Source organism: Mobula birostris, chromosome 29 (genome assembly GCF_030028105.1).
Source record: "Mobula birostris isolate sMobBir1 chromosome 29, sMobBir1.hap1, whole genome shotgun sequence".
Classification (NCBI taxonomy): domain Eukaryota; kingdom Metazoa; phylum Chordata; class Chondrichthyes; order Myliobatiformes; family Myliobatidae; genus Mobula; species Mobula birostris.
Window position 1 is genome coordinate 28,620,632 of NC_092398.1, and position 11,754 is coordinate 28,632,385.

At 44.1% G+C, this 11,754-nt stretch overlaps 1 pseudogene; it reads left to right on the plus strand.

Annotated features, from left to right (window-relative positions):
- Window positions 1–613: 613 nt before the first annotated feature.
- Window positions 614–11,388, plus strand: LOC140189869 (RLA class II histocompatibility antigen, DP alpha-1 chain-like; annotated as a pseudogene).
- Window positions 11,389–11,754: the final 366 nt, after the last annotated feature.

Consider the following 11,754-nt stretch of genomic DNA (forward strand, 5'->3'; position numbering starts at 1 on the left):
TCACCCCTCCCATCCTCTACAACTGTCTATCCCTCACCCCTCCCATCCTCTACAACTGTCCATCCCTCACCCCTCCCATCCTCTGCAACTGTCCATCCCTCACCCCCATCCTCTACAACTGTCTATCCCTCACCCCTCCCATCCTCTACAACTGTCTATCCCTCACCCCTCCCATCCTCTGCAACTTCCTATCCCTCACCCCTCCCATCCTCTACAACTGTCTATCCCTCACCCCTCCCATCCTCTACAACTGTCTATCCCTCACCCCTCCCATCCTCTGCAACTTCCTATCCCTCACCCCTCCCATCCTCTACAACTGTCTATCCCTCACCCCTCCCATCCTCTACAACTGTCTATCCCTCACCCCTCCCATCCTCTACAACTGTCTATCCCTCACCTCTCCCATCCTCTACAACTGTCTATCCCTCACCCCTCCCATCCTCTACAACTGTCCATCCCTCATCCCTCCCATCCTCTACAACTGTCTATCCCTCATCCGCCCTTCACTACACCTGCCCCCCCCATCCCGAGTCAGCCAGGCACCGCTGATTGGCTGCCGCGTCTTCCCGCCAGACAGCCCACCCCCACCACCACACTACTCCCTCCACCGGGCGCGCGCATCACCGCCGGCGGGCCGCTCGCGCTCCCCGGGCGCGCGCCATCACAGACGTCGGGCCAGTCGCGCTCCCGCCGGAGGCTTGGCTTGGGTGGAGGAGGAGGAGAGTGAGGTCGGTGGGCGGGCTGAATGGCGGCGGCGTCTCCTCCTCCTCCCGCCGCTCTTTTGCTTTCGGGACGGTTTCTGCCATGGGTCGTTATCCCGCTGCTTGGGCGCTCCTCCTGCTCCTCCGCCCCTGTTCGGGGACGACCTACAAAGTGGCCGGTGAGTCGATTCCTGTCGCTGCGATCGCCGCCCGGTCAACTTGCTGTAAAGTTGTTGCTAAGGGTGGGATCTTGCTGAGTAGACGTCCCTGGGGTCATCAACCGTGTCTTGGGGTGGGGAGGGCGGTAGCGTTCGGATCTTGCGAAGCACATTCTACTTGGCGTCTTGCTGGCTTGGTGTTAAACTACCTGGTTCGTCCAAACTTGGAAAATTGTGTGAAGGATGGGAACCAAGTTTAATATCAAGATATTGAAATTGGGATGTGGAAGCTCGAGAAAAAGATGCACAGGAGATTTACCAGGATTAGAGATCAGGAGCAGACTAGGGCTTTTCTCTTTGAAGTGAAGGAGGATGAGAGGTGACTTGATAAAGGTGTACGAGATGACAAGAAACACCTATAGTGGAGTGGACAGTGGAAGACTTTGCCCCAGGGTGGCAATGGCTAACAGGAGGGGGCATACCTTTAAGGTGCGTAGAGGAAAATACAGGGGGAATGTCAGAGGTCGTATATTTAGGTGCGTAACCTGGCACTGCCAAGGTTGTCATTAGGGACATTTAACAGATCTTAGATACGCACATAGCTGACAGAATAATGGAAGCTGCTGTATGAGGGAAAGTTTGGATTGACCCTGGAGTAGATCAAGGGGTCGGCACAACAATGTGGACCAAAGAGCTGGGACTGCGATCTACTGTTCTATGCACATGGTTGGTGAGATCTTGCTGTGGGCGTGCAGGGATGGGGAGGGAGGAGTTGTGTTGTGGGATCTTGCCCTGCACCTGTTGGGTGGGGCCCGTACTATGGATTGAATGGGAATTTGTTTGATTGTGCCTTGCCCGTGTTGCATGGATGCTTGCCATGTGCAGACTGGATGGGGATTGTTGTCGTGTTATAGACTTGTACAACACACAACTGGACCCTTTTGCCCACCATGTGTTTGCTGACATTTTTTCCCATGTATGCTAATTCACCTCCCCCCCCCCCACATTAGGACCATATCCTGATGATACATGTACTTTGAATATACTTATACACCTTGCCCCTTTACGTGTCTGTCCAAATACCTTTTAAAAATAATGATTGTGCCTATTTTCACAGCCTCCACTGGCAGCTCATTCTAGATATCAACCATTCTTTATATAAGGAAAAAAAAGCGTACCCCTTCGGATCTCCTTTAAAACTCATTCCTTTCACTTGAAATCTGTGCCCTCTTGTTTCCATTGTGTATGGATTGGTTGGGATGTTGTTGTGTAACTGCTGAGTGGGATCTTGCCATGTACACAAGGTTGGAACTTGTCACAGAGTAGGATCATGTTTGTGCTTTGTGCATGTATGTAGATGGGTGAGTTATTTTTGGGTGAGTCATAAGACACACTACATAAAGAGCAGGGTAATTTCTCTCAATATCCCAAGGCCAATATTTCAAAAAGGATATTGTGCTTTCCCGGCATATATGACAAATAAATTCCTCTCGGGCTTCAATTGGTACCTGTATCTGGTTTGAAACCTGAGAAGAGTTGATTTGACAAATGATTTTGTTCTCAATTTCCTGTTTGTGCTCTATATCTCATGGCTCCCCTGTAGATCAAACATCTACCTTTATCTTAAATATATTCAATGGCCCCGGCTCCTTAGCTCTCTGGAGTACAGAGAGTAGAAACTCCCAGCCCTCTTGAAAAGAATTCCTCATCTCCATTCTCAATGAGCAATACCTTATTTTGAAGCCGTGCAATCCAGATGTGAATTCCCTCAGGAAGCCCTGGTTGGATCACGCTTGAAGTATTGTGTTCAGTTCTGGCCGCCTTATTATAGGAAAGATGTGGAAGCTTTATACGGGGTGCAGAGGAGCTTTACTAGAATTTGAGAACATGTCTTATGAAAATAAGTTGAGCAAACTAGGGCTGTTCTCTTTTGAGACAAGGAAGACGACAGATGACTTGATAGAGTTGTACAAGATGGATGGGCAATTGATCTGCACCTTGTATTTTCACTTGCTTCATTCATGAGTTCAAGTCTTTTGTGTCATTCGATATGAGAGGTTAGTGGAGAATGGCCAGACTGGTTCAAGTCGACAGGAAGGCGACTAACTCAAATAACCATGTGTACCAACAGTGGTGTGTAGAAAGACATCTCTGAACACCCAACACGTCGAAACTTGAAGTGGATGGCACAGCAGAAGACCATGTACTTACACTCGGTGGTCACTGTATTAGGTACAGGAGATACCTAATAAAGTGGTCACTGAGGGTGAGTAGATGTTTGTGTGTGTCATGTTTAATGTCCATACTTAAGGTCCGGTCTCCAGTTGCATTGGAATTCCTCATCATTGACCAAGACCTCACTCTTGTCAACATCACGTGGCAAATGATGTACAAGAGCCACTCCACATTAAAAATATTCACAATCTGTAGTAGCATATCACCCTTAGCCTAAGAAGACATGATGGTAAAAAACATTGGTATAATGCAAGTAATTCTAAGATTCAAAGTACATTTATTATCAAAGTGTTTGTACAGAATACGCTTGGGAGTGGACAACACATAGAATTTCAAACATCAAACCAGGGGTCTAGTAGTATTCAGTTCAGTGCCCTGCCGCTAGCTGGCTACAGGCTGCAGGGAAAAGCATTCTTTGCTAAGCGATGCAGATCGCATAGATTGCCCCGATCAAATCACTCAAAGGTAGCAAAAAAAGAGTAACCAGAATCCAGGGACATATGCCCAAAGCATGGCAACACTTGTGGCTGTCCAGCACAATCCTCGGACTGTGTTGGTAGTTGACATCAGTGACGCATTTCTCTGTATGTTTTCATTCAATTTTTAAATCTTTTTATTAATTATTATTGAAAATTGACAAAGAAAAATACATTAAAATAATCAAGTCAATATATCAATAGATATAATAAGAGTCAAACTATTAACCAAACTAAATAGTATATCAACAATAATAATTAAAAAAAACAAAATGTTAAAGCTATTTTTTTTGAAAAAAGGAAGAAGGAAAAGAGAACCCCTACTAACTAAAACAAAAAATCCCCAACAAACAACCAAAAAAAAACGAGAAAAAAAAACCCATTTGGAGCACAAACTCGGAGCTATACGCCATACAAGCTTCTATTAAAAAAAAGACATCAATCGGCCAACCAAATCCATTTACCCAAGAATCAGAAGGGAACCATCTTAATTAACTGAAATCAAATGATAGTAGCAGGCAAAGGAGCCCCACTTTTTCTCAAAAGTCAAATCGAGGATCAAAAGTTCGACTTCTGATATTTTCCAAACTAAGACCTCTGTATGTTTTAATGTCTCAATGTACATGTGACAAATAAAACTAATTTATATTGTTTACTTTTAATATCTGTTAGCTTCACCAAAGAGCATTTTACAGACATTAAATCTGCCCTCTCACATGCGAACATCCAGCATTTTTCCTTGCTGAGTTGCAATGACTGCTTTGGTAGGGTCTGAGGAGGATTTGGGACTGTGAAACACAATAAGCACTCTGCACTCCGTGGCCACTTTATGAGGTACCTCCTGTACCTCCGGTACCTCATAAAGTGGCCACTGAGTATATGTTCATGGTGTTCTGCTGCTGCAGCTCATCCACTTCAAGGTTCAACATGCTGGCCTGAAACTCCTGTAATTTACCTATCGCAACACTAGGTCTACAGTGGAGACATTCTCACTGGCTCTCCACTCAGTCTTGCAGCACCTGGACATCAGCAATACCTACATCAGGCAGCTGTTTATTGATTGCAGCTCAGGGTTCAACACCATCATGTTCTCAGTACTAATCAACAAGCCCCAAAATCTGGGCCTCTGTACTTCCGTCCGCAGATGGATCTTTGACTTCCCATAGTCAATGCAGATTGGAAATAACATCTCCTTCTCACTGGCTCACTTCAAGGATGTTTGCTTAGCCCACTGCCCTACTCTACACCCACAACTGTGTGGTTAGGTACAGTTTAAATGCTACCTAGAAAAATTGCTGTTGACACAACTATTGTTGGCAGAATTTTAGATGGCGGCAAGGAGGTGTACGTGATTGAGATAGATCAGTGGGTTGAGTGGTGTCGCAACAGCAACCTTGCACTCAATGTCACAAAGACAAATTGCGTGTCTTACCCATGTACACCAAGGTCCATCTGTCCTTTGATACTCCCCACCATTCATAGTGTGTGTGTCCTACAATTGTGAAGTGAAATCCCATTGTCCCTTGACACTTAACGACATTCACTGTGTGTGTCCAACCCTTCTACAGTGAGGTCCCTCTGTTTCTTGATACTCTACACCATTGGTGGTGTGTGCCCTACCTTTGTATACCATCTGGCCCAGGATATTCCACATCATTCACGGTGTATGCCAACACCCTTGTACTGCCAACACTCTCTGAATCTCAACACTGCCCACTGTTCACTATATGTCTCTTACCCTTGTACACCGAGGTCCCTCTTTCCCTCAATTCTCCACACCATTCATGATGTGTGTCCTACCCTCGAAGACCGAGGTCACTCTGTCTCTCGACTCTCCTCACCAGTCACATAGTCTCTCCGACCCTTGTACATAGAATTGCACTTGAACCCTGACCCTCCCCGCCACTCATGGTGTGTCTTTCCCTATACACTGTGATGCCTCTGTCCATGACAATCCCCACCATTCAATATGCATATCCTACACTTGTACACTAAGATCCCTCTATCCTTTGATATTCCCTATAATAAACAGTGTTTGTCTTATCCTTCCAATGCACACAAAATGCTGGAGGAACTCAGCAGACCAGGCAGCATCTATGGAAAAAGTACAGGCGACATTTTGGGCCGAGACCCTTCAGAAGGACCCTTTATCCCTCTGCTATAAGGTATTGGCCTGAAACGACGACTGTACTATTTTCTATCGATGCTTGTTTGATTTTCTCTTGTTTGTCCTACGCTTGTACACCGAGATCCCTCTATCCCCCGACACTCCCTATCATAAACAGTGTTTGTCCCACCCTAAAACACTGAGGACCCTTTATCCCTCAGCACTCCCTAGTATAAACAGGGTTTGTCCCAGCCTTGGACATTGAGGTCTCCCGTCCCTTGACTTCCCACTACTTATGGATTTTGCCTTTTGGATTTTGCCCTTGTACAGTGAAGTCTCACTATCCTTGGATACTCCCCATAGTTCACTCTGTGTGCAACCCTTCTACACCAAGGTTCCTCTGCTCCTGGATACTCCACACCAGTTACGACGTGTGCCAGCTGAACCTCTTGACCATTTTTGCATGTTTTTATGCTGCCACATGATTGGCTAATAAGATATTTATGTTAATGAGTACATATACCTAATGTGGCCACTGAGTGTTGTTTAAACATTAGTTGCAAAAACTGACAATGTGATTAAAAGTGTTCTTTTACAATAATCTTTTTATCCTTTCAGAGACAGACACATTGGAAGTCACCATCTTCTTTGCAGATGACCCCAGCCTACCAGAGGGGGCAGCCGAGTTGAAGATTCAGGATAGAAGCATTGGTTACTATGACACCACGTTACCGAGAGCTCAGTTTCACTTGGCTAACTTAGAACGCTTCCGTAAAGCTATTGATAGCCTGTTGGAAGAAGATAAGGACAACACAATCGCATTGGCAAAGAGCCTGATGGATCAGGCAAAGTTGTTAACCAACGACTCTCTCCCCCCAAATGGTGAGTCAAGATAGGAATGTAAACAGCTCAGTGTACTGACTACCATCAGCCCAATAAAGCATCCTCAGTATGGATTTAGCTTACAGTACAGGCCCTTTGGCCCACCGTGTTGTGATGACCTTTCAAACTACACCAAGATCAATCTAACCCTTTCCACCTACACAGTCCTCTAATTTCCTTTCATCTGTGTGCCTCTCTAAGAGTTTCTTAAATGCCCCTAATTTATTCACATCCACCACCACCTCTGGTAGGGTGTTCCAAGCGCCCACTAACTAGAGTTTTGTAGAGCTGCAACATTACCTCCCAGCTCTTGAACTCAAAACTCTCCATCTGACATTACCTCTCCACCTGCCCCCACCCCCCGCCGTACTTTCTTCCAAACGCCTCAAAGTTATGCCGTGTTGTATTAGTCATTTCCACCCTGGGAAAGAGTCTTTGGCTGTCCACTCTGTCTATGCCTCTTATTATCTTGTACACCTCTATCAAGTCACTGCTCATCCTCCTCTTCTCTGAAGAGATAAGCCCTAGCCTACTCAACCTATCCTCATACTGTAAGAGATGTTTTCTAATCCAGACACCATCCTGTAAACCTCCTCTGCACCCTCTCTAAAGCTCTGCATCCTTGCTATAATGAAGTGACTAGAATTGAACACAAACAAGTGTGGTCTAAACATTACCTCGCGGCTCTTGAACTCAAACCCTCAACTGACAATGGCCGACACATCGCAACCCCTTCTTAACAATCATTTCACTGGAAATACTTTAGCTGGAAATTTCAGTTAAGAGTGTGTGCACAAATGGCTGGCACTGTGGTACACTGGCATAACTAATCCTTTCTCGTGTCAGGATACCACTGGCAGTTAGTTTCTCTCCCAGGGCTCCATCAGGTGACTGATGTGAATGTTGATTGTCAAAGTGGGTCCAATGGCAGATCATCCACCTGCCTGCAACAAAATGTTTCTGGCTGCCTTATTTCTCTGCAGTAATACTGAAATTCAAAAGTAATTTTATATCATTGGCATTGCTAACAGGAATTACATGGACTTGGTTCACTATCTTCCCAGTATGGTTGTGCTGCCGGCAGTGAGTTGGCAATCTCGGAGAACAGTGGATCATTTACTCTCCTTGCTGCTGCTGTCAGGAAGAGATATAGGAGCCACCATATTCAGGAATAGTTGTTGCCCATCAACCATCAGGCTCTTGAATCACTGGTAATAATTTCACTTGCCCCATCACTGAAATGTTCCCACACCTATGGACTCGCTTTCCAGGACTCTTCATCCCATGTTCTCAATATTTATTGATTATTATTTCTTGTTTTTTTTTCCTTCTGTATTTGCACAGTTTGCTGTGTTTTACAGACAGGTTGTTTGTCCACCCTGTTGGGTGTGGTCTTCCATTGATTCATTTATGGTTATTGGATTTACCAAGCATGCCCACGAGAAACCAAATCTCAGGGCTGTATATAGTGAAATATATGTGCTTTGATAATAAACTTACTTTGAACTGTAGAACTTTGCATCCAGGACTGATACGAATTAATAGATAATAATCATCATCTAGTACAACTGACAAAAGAAATCTTTAATTTGTCCTTTTAGAAATCGGTGAGCTCTATCTGTACTTAGAGAAACCAGCTGTCTTCGGGAAGGTAAACACTTTGACCTGTTTCGTCAGCGGCATTTTCCCACCGGCCATAAATGTAACGTTACAGAAGAACGCGCAGCCTGTCAATGGCGAAGTTAACTCCTCACACCTCTCATTTGGCAAAGATTGGCGATTTCAAGTGCTCCACTACACATACATCCAGCCAGCGGAAGGTGACATATACTCCTGTAGAGTGCTCCATAAAATCAGCAAAGAGGAAAAAGTAATTTACTGGGGTAAGAGAATGTTATGGTTGTTATTCTATAGATTTATTGAGTATGTCCACAGGAAAACGATAGGTACTTTGATGCTAAAGTTACTTTCTGAACTTTGAAAATACTCTGGGGTAAGTGATACAGGGCAGCAGAGTAGCATGGCAGTTAGTGCCGTGGTTTACAACACCAACTGTAAGATCAAGGTTTGATTCCTACTGCGGACTGTGAGGAGTTTCTATGTTCTCTCCGTGACCGCATAGGTTTTGTCCAGGCACACTGCTTTCCTCCCATGTTTCAAAGATTATGGGTTAAGGTTAATGAGTTCTGGGTTGCTATGTTGGCACCAGAAGTGTGGCAGCATTTGCGAGCTGCCCTCAGCACAATCCTCACTGTTATGATTGGATGCATTTCTCTGTATGTTTTGATCTTTCAACGTACACATGGCAAATAAAGCTTATCTCTGAAATCCAGCTCATTGCCTGCAGTGCTGACCGACAGTATTTTCCAGTGGAAGTGTTGAGATCAGGAGCTCAGCAAATACAAGGACAAGCTTCCCTTAGCACATTTCAGCTAGCGTTGTACCACTCCAACCCAATCTGGAGCCGAGCCATGGATTCACTAATGAGGGGTAGTGCTGAAGCACTCCAACTGGATGAGATTGCTTTTAACCCTCGTGTTGCTCTGTTAGGTCAGTGAGAGGAAAACCAGCTCATGTTCCTGTTTACACTCAGTATCCAGCAATTCCCAGTGGAACGTGAGGATGCAATGTGACTATTTCGGTTTTCTGTTGATCAACCCTGCTGCCAATATTGATACAGCACAGAATAGACCCTTCCAGCTGCACCACCCAGCAACTCCCAAATTTAACACTAGCCTAATCACAGGACAATTTATAATGACCAATTAACCCATCAACTGGTACACCATTGAACTGTGGGAGGAAACCGGAGCACTTGGTGGAAACCCATTTGGTCATAAGGAGAACATACAAACGACTTGCATACAGCTGCAGGAATTGAACCCAGTCACTGGTACTGTATGGTGCTAACCTCTGCACTACAGTGTTTTCGTTTATTGATAGCCATTTAGTCATTTAGTCATGGAAAAGTACAGCACAGAAGTAGGACATTTGCCCCACCTAGTCCATGCCAAACAATTTAAACTGCCTACTTCCCTCGACCATAGCCCTCCAAACCCCTACATCCATATACCTATCCAAACTTCTCTTAAACGTTGAAATCAAGCCTGCATGCACCACATCTGCTGACAGCTCGTTCCACACTCTCACAATCATCTGAGCGAAGTAGTTTCCCCTCATCTTCCCCTTAAACTTTTCACCTTTCACCCTTCACCCATGACCTCTAGTTGCAGCACCACTCAACCTCGGTAGAAAAAGCCTATCTATACTCCTCATAATTTTGTATCTAAAATCAGTCTAGGGCTGATCCTAGGAAAACTTTGGACACCTGGAACCTTTGGAACACCTGCTTCGCTATTGGAAAGTATATTCAGCTGAGAAAAGGAAACGGGGAAGAGGACAATTTAGTTTTGCCAGCTCATCTTTGTTCAAACTGATTTAAAAACTAGTTCCTCGTTCAAAATGTGAGTATGTGCTTTGTTCACAGAACCAGAAGAGCAAAGTAGTGCTGAAGAAATGGATACAAGCCAGATTGCTGTTTTGATCTGTGGGCTGATTATAGGAATACTTGGCACAGCAGCTGGACTCTTCTTATGTTTTCAGTTGCGACTGTCTGGCTGCGACTCTTGGATAGTCCGGATCAATCCCTCTTCTCAATAAGAAATGAGTCTGCAATGTTTCACAGTCATCTGTACCTTGCTCTGTCACAATTAGGTGCACTCGGATTTGTAAATATCATTCTCTTCCGTCTTAAGCTGTTGATTTTAAATACCATGTTCCGATTCTGAAATTCTGTATTTCATCTGTCAGTTGTCCATTTACATGCTTAATACTACAGCAATCTCCTTCAGATAGATAAGGTCACAGGCAGGTCGGGTCATAAAACAAATGGCATATTCGCTTTCATAAATTAAAGTATTCAGTACAGGAGTTGCGATGTTATGTTGAAGTTGTACAATACACTGGTGAAGCCTAATTTGGGAGCATTGTGTTCAGTTCTGGTCACCTACCTACAGAAAAGATTTCAATAAGATTGAAAGAATGCAAAGAGAATTTACAAGGACGTTGCTGGAAGTTGCAGGCCTGAATTAGAGGAAAGGTTGAGTAGGTTAACACTGTATTCCCTGGAGCACAGGAAACCAAAGGAGTTTTGATAGAGCTGTACAAAGATATGAGGGGTGTAGATAAGGTAATTGCAAGCGGGCCTTTTCCACTGAGGTTGGGTAAGGCTAGAACTAGAGTTCATGGCTTAAGGGTGGAAGTGAAATGTTAGGGGAATTAATTTGCTAAGGAATTTCAATTCAAGTTGGTTCACAAATACATTGGACACGGACTTCAAAGTGACTAGAGAATATCTTTATTCATGAATAAGGAAGAATGATTTGCTAACAGTGAGATCGCCAAGTTTTCCAAAGAAAAATAGTCATAGCCTTTTTTATACTTACACACAGAAAGTCAATTACATCAAAGTTAAAGAAAGTTCAATCCTGCTGAAGGGTCTGGGCCCAAAACATCGACTGTCCCTTTTTCTATAGATGCTGCTTGGCCTGCTGAGTTCCTCCAGCATTTTGTGGATTATTGCAAGCGTGATGAGAGCCGGGTGGCCCCACCAACACCTTCCCCACTCCCACAGAGGGGTCACCCTGGAATCATTGTCTACAGCCATAGTCTCTTCACCGATGGAAGGGACGACAACTACAACTAAATGCAATAAGGCTTGTTACAGGGCAAAAATGAAATTCGCTGTTACCTTATTTGTTTGCCTTTACTTCTGCCATGTCTTTCTGTATTATTTTGCTGTATTTAACATGTGCAATAAAATGAGTTACTGGGCAAAAGTGATTTTATTTTTACATGAGTAAAAGTGAAACTTACAATTTTCCTTTTTTGGCCTTAACATTTTCATGTCTATGACAGGTGGCGTTGTGGATAATGAAGTAGGCTTTCAAAACTTGCAGAGAGATTTAGGCCAATTAGAAGAGTGGGCTGAAAGATGGCAAATGGAGTTTAATGCTGATAAGTGTGAGGTCATACATTTTGGTAGGTGTTACATAACTGGCAACAATGAATATCAATCGAGACAGGTTATATAAAAACAACCAAACATTTATTAAACATGGTTAAACGATAAACAAAAAAAAACAAACGAAAACCTTAACCGGAAGTTAACCATTATGCAGCCGTTCAACAACTCG